At 41.5% G+C, this 16,907-nt stretch overlaps 1 long non-coding RNA gene and 1 pseudogene across 1 annotated transcript in view; one reads left to right on the top strand and one right to left on the bottom strand.

Moving 5' to 3' along the window:
* Positions 1–5,195: 5,195 nt before the first annotated feature.
* On the bottom strand, positions 5,196–6,225 carry LOC148004497 (reticulocalbin-1 pseudogene; annotated as a pseudogene).
* A 4,533-nt stretch (positions 6,226–10,758) lies between these two features.
* Positions 10,759–16,907, top strand: part of LOC148004493 (uncharacterized) — a 107,113-nt gene continuing 100,964 nt past the window's right edge. Inside the window, exon 1 of the long non-coding RNA XR_015624461.1 lies at positions 10,759–11,105. This is a non-coding gene — a long non-coding RNA (uncharacterized LOC148004493). The remainder of the gene's footprint in view (positions 11,106–16,907) is intronic.

Genomic DNA, 16,907 nt, shown 5'->3' with positions numbered 1-16,907 from the left:
CTCTGTATCCCGTTTTTTAATAGGGTTATTAGGCTCTCTGGAGTCTAACTTCTAGAGTTCTTTGCAACTTTGGATATTAGCCCTCTGTCAGATGTAGGATCGGTAATGATCTTTTCCCAATCTGTTGGTTGCCAATTTGTCCTTATGACAGTGTCCTTTGTCTTACAGAAGCTTAGCAGTTTTACCAGGTCTCATTTATCGATTCTTGATGTTAGAGCATAAGCCATTGGTGTTTTGTTCAGGACATTTTCATCACTGCCCATGTGATTGAGACTCTTCCCCACTTTTTTGTTTCTTCTATTACTATGAGTGTATCTGGATTGATGTATAGATCTTGATCCACCTGTACTTAAACTTTGTACAGGAGGATAAGAATGGATTGATTTGCATTCTTCCACATCCTGTCCCCCAGTTGAACCAGCACCATTTGTTGAAAATGCTATTTTTTCCATTGGATGATTTTAGCTCCTTTTTCAAAAATCAAGTGACCACAGATGTGTTGGTTCATTTCTGGTTCCTCAATTCTATTCCACTGGTCTACCTGCCTGTCTCTGTACCAGTATAATACAGGCTTTGTCACTATGGCTGTGTAATACTGCTTGAGGTCAGGGAATGCTCATTCCCCCAGAAATTCTTTTATTGTTGCAGGTAGTTTTTGCTAGGTTTCACTATCCTGGCTTTTTTGTTGTTCCAAATGAATTTGCAAATTGCTCTTTCTATCTCTATAAAGAATTGAGTAGGAATTTTAATGGGGATGGCATTGAATCTGTAGATTCCTTTTGGCAAAATGGCCATTTTTACTATATTCATCCTGCCAATCAATGAGCATGGGAGATCTTTCCATCTGCTGAGATTTTCTTCAATTTCTTTCTTCAGAGACTTGAAGTCCTTGTCATACAGTTCTTTCACTTGCTTTGTTAAAGTCACACCAAGATATTTTATATTAGTTGGAACTACTGTGAGGGGTGTCATTTTCCTAATTTGTCTCTCAGCCTGTTTATCCTTTGAGTAGCAGAAGGCTAGAGATTTGTTTGAGTTAAATTTATAAGCCGACACTTTGCCGAAGTTGTTGATCAGGTTAAGTAGTTCTCCGGTGGAACCTTTGGGATCACTTAAGTATACTATCATATCATCTTCAAATATTGACATTTTGATTTCTTCCCTTTGAGCTCCTTTCACTGTCTGACTGCTCTGGCTAGAATTTTGAGTACTATATTGAATAAGTAGGGAGACAGTGGGCAACCTTGTCTACTCCCTGATTTTAGTGGGATTGCTTCACGTTTCTCTCCATTTAGTTTGATGTTAGTTACTGGTTTGCTGCATAGTGTTTAGATATGGACCGTGAATTCCTGATCTTTCCAGGATTTTTATCATAAAGGGGTGTTGAATTTTGTCAAATGCTTTCTCAACATCTAGTGAAGTGATCATGTGGTTCTTATCTTTGTGTTTGTTTATATAATGGATTAACATTGATGGATTTCTGTATATTTAACCATCCCTGCGTCCCTGGGATGAAGCCTACTTGATCATGATGGATGATCATTTTGATGTGCTCTTCGATTTGGTTTGCAAGAATTTTATTGAGTATTTTTGCATGAGTATTCATAAGGAAAATTGGTCCTAAGTTCTCTTTCTTTGTTGGGTCTTTGTGTGGTTTAAGTATAAGAGTAATTGTGGCTTCACAGGAGGAATTTGGTAGTGCTCCATCTGTTTCTATTTTGTGAAATAATTTGGACAGTATCGGTATGAGGACTTCTGTGAAGGTCTGATAGAATTCTGCACTAAACCCTGAACTGCTTTTGGATGGGAGACTTCTAATAACTGCTTCTATTTCTTTAGGAGTTATGGGGTTGTTTAGATTTTTTTTGTTGTTCCTGATTTAACTTTGGTACCTGGTATCTGTCTAGAAAATTGTCCGTTTCCTCCACATTTTCTAGTTTTGTTGAATATAGGCTTTTTTAGTAGGATCTGATGATTTTTTTTAATTCCCTCAGACTCTGTTGTTATATCTCCTTTTCCATACCTGATTTTGTTAATTTGGATAAATGCTCTGTGATCTCTGGTTAGTCTGGCTACACGTTTATTTATTTTGTTGTTTTTCTCAAAGAACCAGCTAATGGTTCTGTTGATTCGTTATATAGTCCTTTTCGTTTCAACTTGGTTGTTTTCAGCCGTGAGTTTTATTATTTCCTGCCTTCTACTCCTCTTGGGTTCATTTATTTCTTTTTGTTCTAGAATCTATAGATGTGCTCTCAAGCTGCTGACATATGCTCTCTCCCATTTCTCTTTGCAGGCACTCAGAGCTATGAGTTTTCGTCTTAGCACTGCTTTCTTTGTGCCCCATAAGTTTGGGTATGTTGTATCTTCATTTTCATTTAATTTCTTTCTTTATTCCTTCCTTGACCAAGTTGTCATCGAGTAGAGGGTTGTTCAACTTCCATGTATATGTCGGATTTCTGTCGTTCTTGTCGTTATTGAAGACCAGCCTTAGTCGGTGGTGGTCTGATAGGATGCATGGGACTATTTCTATCTTCTTATATTTTTTGAGGCCTGTTTTATGACCAATTATGTGGAGAAGGTATCATGCGGTGCTGAGAAAAATGTATATCCTTTTGCTTTTAGGGTGGAATATTCTATAAATATCTGTTAAATCCATTGGTTCATAACTTCTGTTACTTTCTCTATGTCTCTGTTTAATATCTATTTTCACAATCTGTCCATTGATGAGAGTTGGGTGTTGAAATCTCCTACCATTATTGTGTGAGGTGAAATGTGTGCTTTGAGCTTTAGTAAGGTTTCTTTTATGAATGTAGGTGCCCTTGTATTTGGAGCATAGATATTTAGGATTGAGAGTTCATCTTGGTGGATTTTTCCTTTGATGAATATGAGGTGTTACCTTTTTAATGACTTTTGATTGGAAGTAAATTTTATTTGATCTTAGAATGGCAACCCCAGCTTGTTTCTTCAGGCCATTTGCTTGGAAAGTTGTTTCCAGCCATTTACACTGAGGTAACGTCTGTCTTTGTCTCTGAAGTGTGTTTCCTGTATGCAGCAGAATGCTGGGTCCTTTTTATATATCCAGTCTGTATGTCTATGTCTTTTTATTGGGGAATTGAGTTCGTTGATGTTCAGAGATATTAAGGAATAGTGATTGTCGCTTCCTGTTGTTTTCATTGTTAGAGGTGGAATTATGGTTGTGTGTCTCTCTTTTGGTTTCATTGCAAGGAGTTTATATTCTTCCTTTCTCTATGGCATAGTTTCTCTCCTTGTGTTGGAGTTTTCCATCTATTATCCTTCATAGGTCTGGACTTGTAGAAAGATATTGTGTAAATTTGGTTTTGTCATGGAATATCTTGCTTTCTCCCTCTATGTTAATTGAGAGTTTTGCTGGGTATAGTAGGCTAGGCTCGCATTTTTATTCTGTCAGGGTCTGTATGACATCTGTCCGGGATCTTCTGACTTTCATAGTCTCTGGTAAGAAGTCTGGTGTAATTCTGATAGTTCTGCATTTATATGTCACTTGCCCTTTTCGCCTTACTGTTTTTAATATCATTTCTTCTTTTGTGTATTTGGTGTTTTAACTATTATGTGACTGGAGGAATTTCTCTTCTAGTCCAATCTATTTCGAGTTCTGTATGCTTTTTATACCATTGTGGGCATCTCTTTCTTTAGGTCAGGGAAGTTTTCTTCTATAATTCTCTTGAATATATTTACTGGCCCTTTACGTTGGGATTCTTCACTCTCTTTTCTACCTATTATCCTTAGGTTTGATCTTCTCACTGTTTCCTGGACTTCCTGGATGTTTTAGGCTAGGAGCTTTTGCGTTTTTACATTATCTTTGATGGTTGTGTCGATGTTTTCTATGGTGATTTTTGTATCTATGGCTCCTTGTCTCTTCCTTGGGTTTACTGTATCCAGGGTTGTCTCCCTTTGTGTTTTCTTTATTGTTTCTGGATGGTTTTGGTCAATTCCTTCACCTGTTTGGTTGTGTTTTCCTGTAATTCTTTCAGGCGTTTTTGTGTTTCATCTGTAAGGGCTTCTACTTGTTTACTTGTGTTGTCCTGCATTTCTTTAAGGGAGCTATTCATGTCCTTCTTAAAGTCCTCCATCTATAGCATAAAGTGTGATTTTTAAATCAAGTCTTGTTTTTCCAGTGTGTTTGGCTATTCAGTATTTTATTTGGTGGGAGAACTAGGCTCTGATGATGGCAAGTAGTCTTGGTTTCTGTTGCTTAGTTTCCTGTGCTTGCCTCTAGCTGTTGGGTTATCTCTGGTGTTTGCTTGAATTGTTGTTTCTGAGAGTGGCTTCACCCTCCTGTAGGCCTCTGTGTCTGCACTCCCAACGAACTGTTTTCCTGTTTTCTTTCAGCCTTTTCTGAGAACAGGTGCTCTGATCTCCTGTGTGTGGGCAATCCTAGTGACTCTCTTACATCTCTAGGCGGGGACAGGAATCACAAGAATTCTGCCTCTGATTTCTCCTTGGTCCTTGCACCCAGGGGGCACAGTTGGCACTAGGCGATTCTCTCTTGGGCAGAGGGAATGTTGGAATGTTGTCATCACTGATTTCTCAGGAGTCTCCACACTTCTCAGGGTCCAGCTCTCTCTCCCATGGGATTTAGCTGCAGGGAACTCTGCTTCTTAGTATTAAAAACAAAGCAAAACAAAACCACAAAGATGTGGGTTTATTGTGCACATTAGCAGGTCCAAACAGGAAAACTCACAAAAGTATATATACCATTTACAATAGCAACTCCCAATATAAAGAATTTGAAAAACCATGCCTGCTCCAAGTTGGCTGACATAGGACAATATAACATTGCCTCCTTCAAGCCTTTACCTTTGCCACGATTTAACAGTGGCAACTAAGAAGTCGCAAAATTTAATAGTTGAAATACATAGTGATTATTCTGCACAGTGTCCCTGCCACCCACCTTGACTTACAGAACCCCTTCAGGATTTCTTGCCCATTAATTAAGTAAGTAGGGAAGGAGTTGAGGAGATCATGCTCTAGCAACATATCCCCCAGAATACTGCATTTTGCCAAGAGTTCAATGTGTTTTAAGCCAAATCCTACTGGAATAGATAGTGATGGTTATTTTCCAGTAAATATGGAGTGAAAAATAATTTTTACCCCAATCTGACGTATAATCTCACGGTTTAGGGACACAACTGCTATACACTTGACAACTATAGCAATCACCCAGAACATCTGCATAAAGCCTGTGACCGTTGGCCACATGAGGATGAGTGTCTTTCAAAGATCACTATGATTCTTGGTAAGACTTTCCCATAATTTGTGACTTGGCTTCCCACAAACATGATCCAGTTGTCTAGAATCTCCTCCTTTTTAAGTGTCTCATCCTTGTTTTTGTCTGGCTCATACACCAGATGCTGGGCCTCAGCCTGTGCATGGTCATCATCGTGAGGGAGGAGCCAATGGTGAGTCTCGTTCTTGTCCAACTTCCCATCCTTGTTCAGATCATGGAAATCATTGAACTGCCCCTGTTCTGACAAAACCCAGTCTGGCTCAGGGCCATTGTCCTCACGGGAAAATCATGTCCATGATGTACTCATCCTAGTTCACAAACCATCTCTGTTCTTGCTGATATCCTCCAGGGTTTCCAGAAGTACAATCTCCTTCATACGTTCGAACTACTCTGGGTGCAGAAAGGCAGTGAACTCCTCCTGAGGAGCTCTCAGGTTGCAATGAAAGTCTGAAGCATTAAATCTCCTCTCATCCTGTGGCAGAATCTTTTTAAACGTGTGATGATCAGAGCTATCTTGGAATTCAGCATGGTTTCCCAGGCAGTAGCCATAAGTGGCCTGCTTTTTTCTTCCCAGGAGATCTTTTCATCTATGTCACTATCATAATCGTTCCAGACTTTATCCACATTATCGTAGATGTGTCTTTTCTCTACCTGATTGATTCAAACTTTCAGCTCCTCAGTAGTAACAAGGCCATCTCCTCACTGTCAATTGGATCAATAGTTTTCCCCAGCCTCTCCTTGCTCTAGTCTGGGCTTAGCTGATCGAAGGTCTTGGAGTCCTTGCCCAGGAAGACCTCTTGATCATACTGGAAGCTCTGGTTGTTTTCAGACTGCCACTCCCTCAGCTCCTAATCTGACTGAACCAAGCGCTCTTTGCACACCATGTGCTTGGCAGGCATCACCAGCACCAGTACCAGCAACAGCCCTAGGGCAAGTCCCAGGCAGACACCGCCTGCCATGAGCAAAGGGAGGCAGCCGGGCAGTGGGGCCTGGGAAAGCTGCAGCCTCTGTCCCCTGCCCAACAAGGGCTTTTGTTACATTTCAAATGTCATCCTCTTTCCTGATTTCCCATCCATAAAACCCCCACCACTCTCCCCCTTCTTCTGTGAGAGTTTTCCACTCTAAATCGGTGAATTCTTTCTGTAAGACAGCATTATTTCACACTATTTGGAAACTGAGTCTGAGTGTTCCTGTCAGGGTTTGAGGTGGAGAAGAGCTATTCTCTGCCCTGGAAAAAGTGGGTCCAAATACTTGGCAGATTCCTAGACAGGCAACAACACAAAAGGCCACGTTTTCTTAGCACATCACACTGGTGAGGCTAGTGAGATGGCTCAGGAAGTAAAGGCACTTGTCATCATGCCTGACAGCCTGAGTTCCATCCCTGGACTCTGCATGGCAGATGGTAAGAATGGCTTCTTTAACATTCTTCTAACCTCTAAATTATGTGCTCCAGCACAAGCATATGCACAGAAATGTGGGCATGTGTGCTCAACACACACACACACACACACACACACACACACACACACACATTTAAAAATCAACAATAATAAAATTCAGCGCAACCCTTCCCTCAACGAAAACTCATCCTAACTGGAGTCTTAGAACTCAGGGTTTTCAAAGGTAAATTGAAGAGAGCCTCATCTCTGGAAATGGAGCTCAACAAAGACATGTGACTTACAGGTTTCCAACTCATCTTCTCTCCTCAGGTTCAAACAGAAATTTCCAGGCCCTGGCTCAGTTCTTCTTGAGTTCAAGATAATATACTAGCAAGAATCAGAGGCATGGGGCTAACATAATTCCTTTTTCAAAGAAGGAAATAATTAATGCAGTGATAACTAATTTTCTAGGGGAGGAAATAATACAGTAAGTATTGATGTAAAATCATTTTACACTAAATTATACATGAAAACTTTAAAACTTAAAACAAACTTTTCAAGGAGATCTTACACTTGTGGTAGTGTTATGAACCAGAGATTTCCAATTGGAAGAACACCCAGGACCAGCCAGAGGACAAGTCGGAGCAGGATCTGGAAGCCCAGGACAGGTGCCTTGCAAATGAGTCAGCCTGCATGGGACAGCACATTAGTTGACCAGGTAGCTGACTACACTCAATGGCCCATGCTGGGGGTACTGTGCCTGGACCCCTCCCACCACATCCCCTGCTGCCAGTGTGCCAAGACTTGCCTGCTGCACCATCTACTACGCTTCGTGGCTTGACCCTTGATGCAAACACCAAGTAGTGTATGATGTTTGTAAACCGTTCTGTTGTCTCCATATACACTCACTTCCTTGACCTGCAGAGAAATATTGCACAACACAGCAGCACTGCATGCCTGGTTTTCAGTGCATAAGTCTGTGGACTCTTACCCATATGATTTCAGGAGAGTAGCACACAAAGAAGAAGCCCCAATGGCCCACAGACCTTAAAGGACTAGGAGGAATACAGCAACACTTTGGGCTTGTTTTGTGGGACAGTGGTGTCAAGAAGGCTTCGGGTTTAGCTCTAATTATTTTTAGTGGGTGGAACAGGCTTGATTCTTTGGCACTCGAAAGGCCATTCTGAACAGGACACTGATATCACAGGCATGGAGGCCAAGAGGTAGTAAATGAGACCTCATCAAGGTGAGAACCTTCTCACGGGAAAGGGCAGCATCATTTAGGCAAACCAGCAGCCTACAACATGGGAAGGGGTCAATAGCTAGAATATGTAAAAAAAAAAAAATGAAACGACCTAAATACCAAGAAACGGAACTCAGCTGAAAAGGGAGATCTAGAATTAAGCAGAGAATTCTCAAAAGATGAAGCACAATGGACTATTAATCACCTACTAAGAAAAATGAAGTTTGTAGGTAAATGGATGGAGCTAAAAATTATCTCATGTGAAGCACCCCAGACCTCAAAAAAATCACATATTTTCTCTTATATAGGCATTAGCTTTTATATGCTTTAAGAAGTTTTTTGATGTTTGCTACAATCCAGATAACCATCCATAAGTAGCCAGTAAGAAACCAGGGCAGAGCATGGGATCATGCAAGAAAAGGGGAATAGGATAGATTGTGATGGAGAGATAAAAGGCAAAATGGAATAGGGGGATTAAATTGGGAGGGAGCTAGGAGAGCAGGGTAGAGCAGGAAGTAATGTGGAGAGTTGTTTCTTTGTGCGGGTTGGTCTAAAAACCACCATGGCTGACTTATAGGAGGCTAACAGAAGGAACCTGAAAACTGGCCAGTTTAAACTGGGAGAAGAGCTTTACAAGTAAAAACACCCTGAGAGGCCTTTGAATTCTTTAAGAGGGAAGATATTTATCAGGTTTTCTATTTAAAGTGTATGTGAAAGCAATAAAAGAACCAGAAGTGATCATTCCCCAGGAGGCAGAGGCAAGTGGGTCTCTGTAAGGCCAGCCTGGTCTACAGAGAGAACTCTTGGCCTCCCAGAGAAAGTCTGTCTTAAAAGACCAAAGGCAGAGACAGAAAAAGACAAAAGTCCATGCAATCCAAACATACCATTCCTATTCCTGGTAAAGGCTTTGTAATCTTTCAGGAGGGGTATTGTGAGAGAGGGGGAACAGAGACAAACACACACATTCACACACAGAAAGAGACAGAGACAGAGACAGAGACACAGAGAAAGAGAGACATGCACACAGGAGTGCCCACACACATGCACACACAGACACAGACACAGACACAGACACACACACAGACACACACACAGACACACACACACACACACACAAACACACACACGGGGGGGTGAGGGAGGGAGAGGGAGGAGAGGGAGGAGAGGGAAGAGAGCAGGAGAGGGGGAGAGGGGGAGAGGGGGAGAGGGGGAGAGGGGGAAAGTGCTTAAGGGAATTAAAGCCAGGACATCCTTCTATTATGCTAGGTAAGAACTCTCTCCTGTGTAGCATCCTCTGTAGTTCCCTTTCCATTTATGTACAAACAGTGTCGCTAAATCGTCAGGGCACCCTTGAACTTTTTGTTTTCTTTGCCTCACAGCCTTTCCTCCCAAGCAGCTGGGGTTAGGAGATTGTACCTCTAAGCCCCACTTCCAGTAGGGTTCTCTTTGAAAAGTCCTTTTCTGTGAGGATCCCTTACCATCTCTCCAGACTGTCTTTTGCTCCCTTTTTCAAGCATTTAAAAATACCATGCCTAAGAATCTTTTGCAGGGAAGGGGATAGTGAGCTGGGAAGGCCTATTTCTTCATTTCGAGATTCTGGTAATAAACATGTCATAAATATAAATGCCAAACTCCGGAAATGCAGGTGTAGAGCGTCAGATTCTATTTGGACTTAAATGATGTGGTGTTTTGCTCTAATTTCTACCGTGCTCTCCGTTCCTCAAGTCCATGCATTTCCTTAGGGTGCTGCCTTTCCAGAGTACTGGTATGCTGCAGGGTGCTCAGTTCCACATCTGTCTGCACTATTTCAAAGTTTCCCTCCAGCCCACACAACTATGCCTAGAGCTAGAGGTTAGAACCGTCTGTCCATGCTCTTTAACCAACCACTCCAGATAGGTGTGGTGGTTTTTTTTTTTTTTTTTCTCTGTACTAAAATTAGGACAGTCCAGGCCTGTTGTTAGACCATTCACACCACAATGTAGTCACCAATCAAAGGCCAGCGGAGAATCGGATCTTCACCACTGCAGTTTCCAATTTATTTTCATTTTCCGGACCTTGGAATCCCCCCCCCCTTTTAAATGGGTGCATCATCCCTAATATTTTTTTATTTTTTATGTTATTATCATTTTATCCAGCATTACTGTATCATTAATGGCAATTTTAAGTCTCTCGTTTTGCCAGTTCAAAAAAAAAAAAAAGAAAGAAAGAAAGAAAAGAAAAAGAAAAAGAAAAACACGTAATACTTTTCTTCAGTACAAAAGGTAGTCATGACGGAATAAGGCGCTTAAGGGGTTCTGTGATATGAGATTTTCACAGCCTAGCTGGTTTCTGTAAAGTTTACAAGGAAAAGCTCGCATTGCAACTTAAGTGCCACGAGGGGAGAAATATTCCCTTGCGTGTTCACTGCTGTATGTCCCTTGTACCTGATAATTCAGGCACTTATCATCGGAAAGGGAGAAAAAAACGGAAGGAAAAACATAAGTCCTGACGGCTGAAGGGCCAGTCTGTGACTATGTCCTCCAATATGCAACCGGACTCATCTGCTAAATGTGGCTGGCGAAAGGGGTAAAGGGGCAAGGCCAGGCAAGGCCTTCTTTCTAGACGGGCCTGTTATTTTCTCTTTCTACGGGCATTTTGTTACTTTTCAGTTTGGTCGCCGAGCTTTTCAGACAGGATAACCCTATGTATTGCAGGCGCCATTTTGAGGGAATGACCTGAATAAATGGTTTCCTGACAGAACTCTGACCACGGTTCTGCACAGGACTTGTTTCAAAGGGTCTTCAGACACGGTTCTGGGGGGCAGGGGAGTGGCGCAAGTCTGTACATCTGTGAGGCTCCGGCCTAGCTCTGCACTGAGCACTGTTCCTCGCGCATGCCCCATGCGTACCCCTCACATACTCGGGTGGGCGACGTGGGTCCCCAGGCCCCCCGGCGAGGGCCGAGGGCTGCCGCCCACTGGCTGAAGCCCAGGACAAGGCCAGCCACCCACAGTCTTTCCCTAGGGCGAGCCACCCACACCTCAGTGTTTCACAGACTCCCGCCAAGTCTGCTCAGCTGCCTTGGAGGCCCTCGGCTCTCCTTCCACAGCCACCTTGGCTTTTTGCCCGTTGGCGGCCAGGCTGCCACTCCGCAGCTGCCCTGAGAAGCTGCTAACCACATGGCTTCAGTGGTGCCACCTTCGAGTTATTTTTGCACCAGACTTCCGGCCGCCATCACGGTGAGTCTAGGGGAGGTCCCGGGTGACAGTGAAGACCAGCCCTAAGCTGCAGACTCCTTACATGGAGGTTGAAATTCGGCTTTTTGGGTGTAGCACAAAGAAATGGGGAGAGGGCAAAAGGGGTTCCTTCGAATTGTCCAGTTCCCCCACTGGACAGCCCCAAGGGTTAGGCCTGGAGGGCGGGAGTCGTGGCCTTGCTGACTTTGCGGCCTACACAAGCACTGAGGGGCCCCGGGAAGATGGCGGTCGGCCGGTGGCCAATGGGAGCCCTGGGGACCTCGGGCTGGTCCAGGGTGGGCCATGTGCAGGACCTGGGCATCCTGTGACAGCCCTTTCCCGCCTTTGGGCGGAGGTGCCCAGAGGAGTAAGCCTTGGGTCAGGCCCGCGGCCTCCCACGCCCCACCCTGCCGCACAGGCCCTTGTCTGGAGCAGCTTCCGGGTAGGAGTCAGTGTGGGCTCCTTTGCCAGGTGGCGCCTAAGCTGGCAGCCTCAGAGCCTGTGGACTTTTGGATTAGCTGCTCTGTCTAGGGTGACTCAGCAAGTATGGTTATTGGGAGGCTGGAGGCGGGCCTTCACAGGCTGCCATTGGTCAGGCTCTGTGGACAGTGGTGCCTGAGTGGTGGAGGCAGCTTTGCCTCAGCTGTGTGTTTAACTTCTGGTGTGCATGGGCTGGGGGAGAGCCAGAGGCCTAGCTGGGTTGAGGAAAGGGTGAAGGAGGGGATAGCTAGACAGGACACGTGCTGTACCCCACTACAGGATGCTAGCTTTAGAGCTTCCAGGATAACTTAGGCTACAGTAAGACTCTGCCTCAGAATCAGTACTGTAAACGTTGATGGCCATTTAGTCACAAATCCCTTGTATATTGCATCTTGTTTATAATTTTTTGCACTTTAAAGGTAAAGGAAGAAATTCATACAGTTTATGACAGATGTGAAAATTAAGTTGGACTTTTGTAAACATTTGCAATAATTGTGAATCACAATTGTGAATTATCTATTACAGTAATTAAGATCGCACAATACCGGACAGTTACTCACTACATTAGTGTTTGAAATGTGAGGACTTCAGACTTTATATTAGCTAGTATTTGTGACATACATGGAAATTTGCCTAGTACAGTGATTTAATTGCATTTCAAAAACGTTATCCTAAAATCTTTAATAACAGTATTCTCAGCTTCTAGCACTATTTTTATGTGGATATTCAAATATAATGGAATATGTTACTGTACATAATAGCAAAGTTTGTGTGTGCTAGCCTCCAAGTTCATTGCTGGTATTCTAATATTTCCCGTTAAGTCATAGCACATTTGGAGATATAATTAATCTGCCTTAAATTTATTACAATTTGTTTTCAGTATGCTATTACAGTCTATTGGTGGGTAAGATTATACTTTTCCACCAGTGTCAGTAGTGGGCATGTAGATGTGTGGAAAATCTCAACTATTGGGGTGAGTGGGGACCAGAGGCCAAGGCAAGAGGATCACTTGAGCCCTTTAGAAATTCAAGTCAACTTTGGCAACATAAGACGTCGTTTAAAATCTGTTGTACTCAAGAAATAGAGGCATGAGTTTGAAGCCAGTCTGGTCTTCATAGCAAGCTTCAGGCCAGCCAGAGTTACATAATAAGGCCCTATCTCTTAAGTTTAAAACTTAACACTTTCTTGAATATCAAAATTTGACTTACAAGTATTTGGTTGTGGAGTGGTTTTGATCATATTTTAAAAGAAGTAACTAAAGCGTTTATCAGTAGTGGGTGTTTTAAATACAACAATATTGAGCATACTGTAGACATTAGGTCTTATTAAAATGGAGTTCTTTGCTTTCTTGGTTTTGAGTGCCACCTACTCAAGGATAAGGACCAGGATATGGTGTGCTTTCTTTAATACAGTTTACACTATTAGGATGAAACCGATTTTATATTTACTCTGGTGAAACAGGTAGTTTAAGCCCAAATCAAGCATCCTATAATATTTACTGCTTTATTTTCATTCTCAGTAAACTTTTCTCAAACATTCATTTTACTTTTGTACACAGAATACATTTAGAAGACATTTGAGATTTTTTTTCTAATTTTTGTAAGCAAGCAAACCACTATTATGAACAATGAAAAGCAAGTTCTCCCAAACAATTATTTTGATCTTTAGTTCTAGAGGTACCCATTACAGGATTTTTCATCATATCCCTGTAGAGGTTTTGGTCCCAGTAATACTTTGTTATGGGAATCCATTGTTATGGAAATATCCCTGGCTGCCTACCACATGCCAGAAGTTTACTTCACTGGTGACATCCAGAAATGTTCTAGACATTTAATAGTACCCCTGCAGTACTGAGAATCGGTGCATTATAACTTATACTCTGGTTAACTGGTGAAATATTACACTTCTAAGTTGAAATATATCCATGTATTATGGTACAGACACCAGTAAAAAGAACCATCAAATGTAAATATATTGTAAATTCATCCATACAAGAATGGGATATTGAGAAATGGAATCCTATAAAAATTAGAGAACTAATGTTTTTTTGTTTTGAGTTTATTTTTGAATAAAAAATTGAGTAGAGATGGATAGATTGTCTATTAGGAAATCAAATCAAGTCAGGTTCTAAATAGTCCAGAAGATGCATAGCATATATAATAGTTCCATTTAGAATAAAACTGAAATTGTAAGATAGTGAAAGAAGGAAAAAATTTAATAATCTTACTCCCTGCCATTTCATTAGCATGAAATAACACAAAGGGGATTTACTGTTCAAAGGAATAAGGTAGTTCTCATGTAGGAAACAAAATAGCAAATATGGCTTTAAGTAGATAAAAGCAAAACATGATTTGACGATTTTTCATTTCTAAAGTTTTTATTAAGTTAATCTTTTAAAAACTAACTGACATTTTTAGCTTCTTAACATGTATGCACACATATAAACAAGTTATGTATTCTAGCTTTTCCTTAATATTATGTTTCATGAATCGATTTTGAGTGGATGTGACATAATAGTTTACTACAATTCAATTCAGTGAATAAAGGCAGCTAAGATAGGAAAATCTAGTGGGGGCGACTTTTCTAACTTCATTGAAACAAATTCAAATACAGCATGCTACTTTATACTTTATAAAATGAGATTAACCAATGTTAGTCATTATCAGAGCAATCTGTCAGAGATACACTCTGGTAAGCATGCTGCTTATGAATTAACTTAGTAAGAGGCATAAATGTAGGTGTTTTGACTAAGTCCATTTCTGTTGTGCTCTGTTGTATTGCCTCTTCCATACACACATTCCCAATAAGTTGTACTTAGAAAAATTCATGTTAACCAATTAAGAATCTACTGTATGTTGATTGAAGAGAGTTTGGATCAAAATCAGGAAAAAACGAGTTGTATGCGTAGAATATCTGAAAATAAAAGATGGTGTTGTTTCTATTAACCACTGAAAATTTCGAGATGGCAGTGGGGCTTATATGGTATTATTCAGGAAACAGCTATTTGAGAACATGCATTAAACATGGTAGTGTTAAGGAATAGGAACAGAATTCATGTATTTCTAAAGTCAGTGGGACATTAATGTGGGAGTGTTAAGATTTATATTAATTTGATAACAGAAGGGCAAAGATAAAAGACTGATTTGAGAATTCGATACTTTTCTGTTTGGGATTTTGAACAGGTGTTTTGTTTACTTTGGAGTTTTAATATGCTTTTGATTTAACATACTCAGTAACATTAAAATTTAATAATTTACTTCTTCCCTTCCAATTTGTAGCCCTTTGAGCTCATTTCACTGTCTGATTTCTCTGGCTAGGACTTCGAGAAGTATATTGAATAAGTAGGGAGACAGTGGGCAGTCTTGTCTAGGCCCTGATTTTAGAGGGATTGCTTCACGTTTCTCTCCATTTAGTTTAATGTTAGCTACTGGCTTGCTCTATATTGCTTTTAATATGTTTAGGTGTGGGCTTTGAATTTCTGATCTTTCCAGGACTTTATTCATGAAGGGGTGTTGAATTTAGTCAAATGCATCTTAGCCGTGAATTGAGTGATCATGCTGTTTTTTCTTTGAGTTTGTTTATATAGTGGGTTACCTTGATGGATTTTCATATATTGCACTATTCCTTCATCCCTGGGATGAAGCATACTTGATCAAGATGGATGATCGTTTTGATGTGTTCTTGGATTTAGCTTGCAAGAATTTTATTGAGTGTTTTTGGGTTGATATTAATAACGGAATTTGGTCTGAAGTTCTCTTTCTTTGTTGGGTCTTTGTGTGCCTTAGGATAAGCATAATTGTGGCTTCATAGAAGGAATTTGATAGTGCTCCATTTGTTTCTATTTTGTGGACTCCAGGGGGCAGTCAATCATCATTTCTTTAATTGATATTTTTAAAAAAATATTTAAAGCACTTTATTTAACAGTGTGGCTAGTAGTCAATCCACAGTGGTGCTTGGTAATCTCACTATAGGAAGTTTGAGCCTTAATTATGTCTTATGGGAAGAAAGGCATTAGAGGTGTAGAGGTTCTTGACACTTAAAGCTCCAGAATCCAGCTGTTACTAATGCAGATACTCACGCAGGGTTGTAGGTATAAATATTGGAAATTTAAGCCGATGAAATAGGAAGATTGTACTAAATTTTACAAGAAGGTTCCCTGAGGGGGTTAATAGGTGTCCTTAGGTAAATTTGGGAAACCTGGGGTCAAGTTAAGTGGATTACTGCTATCTGTCCCAGAGGTCTACCTTCATGAATAGCAGTGTCTCTTTTCCTCTCCTTGTGATCAACTCTGTAAGCACATAGGTTATTGTGTCCTTCTCACTCTGCCCTGAAGACACAGAGCAGGTTGCAGCCTGTCCCTGTCTGTCCAACTGTCCATTCAGTGACTCACACACTATACCCATTTTCATCTCTGGTCCTCCTACGGTACGTTTAGAGTTTGTGGTCCAGCTCTTCCCCTCTCTTTGACCTCCTCTCCATCGCTTGGAGGTCAGCAGCAATGTGAGACCCACTGCAAGTCCTTCCTGGGCTTCTCTTTGAGCTGATGCCCAAGACACTGTGCTGGGAAGCCAGCCCAGGATGCACCCTGGGGTGGGTGTGGCTGGCCCAGAAGGAAGCTTCCCTGAAAGGTGGGAAGACCAAGTGCTGTCTTCTCCAGCATTCACATGGTTAAGGTTGTAATCCCTGATGTGATATCATTTGAGGGAAAGTTAAAGAGGTAAAGAGGGTGGGGCTCTGAGACCTCATGGTGGGACTAATGGCCTGATTTTTAAAAAGAGATCAAAACTCAAAATATATAGTTCTTTGTGAACCTAGCCTTTCACAGCTGAACTATCTCTCCAGCCCTATACTTAACCAAGACGCTATTTGCAATTAATGCCCACTTGTAAGGGGAAATTCAGGTTTCTCCAGTGAGGTGTCACTGGGCATATCAACCACACTTAAGAGCAGGTTCAGGAGTAGTTGTCCAACACAAAACAAACTCAGTGTTGGTATAGTTTCTGTTTTATTTTGGCCATTTTGTCTTGGTTTTGTTTGTTTTGATTTTCATCTTTTTGGGTGTTTCTTTTTGTTTTTCCGAGAGAGGGAGGGATGGAGGGAGGGAGAGAGGGAGGGAGGGAAGGGAGTGAGGGGGGGAAGAAGAGAGAGGAAGAGAGGAATAGCAGTATTAAAAAGAGAATTAGTACCTATAGAAAGTTTAGGGCAGAGGAGGAGCTGGGAAGGGCTAGTATGCTCGCATGGACTGGGAAATATGGGATGGGTACTTGTTATACTGAAGGAGCCTGAAGGCCAGCGTGAGCATTGGTGTGCTGACAGATACCACAG

The sequence above is a fragment of the Rattus norvegicus genome, chromosome 7 (genome assembly GCF_021556685.1).
Source record: "Rattus norvegicus strain SHRSP/BbbUtx chromosome 7, alternate assembly SHRSP_T2T, whole genome shotgun sequence".
Lineage (NCBI taxonomy): Eukaryota > Metazoa > Chordata > Mammalia > Rodentia > Muridae > Rattus > Rattus norvegicus.
Note: the sequence above shows the minus strand (reverse complement) of the source record. Positions and strands in the feature narration are given on the sequence as shown.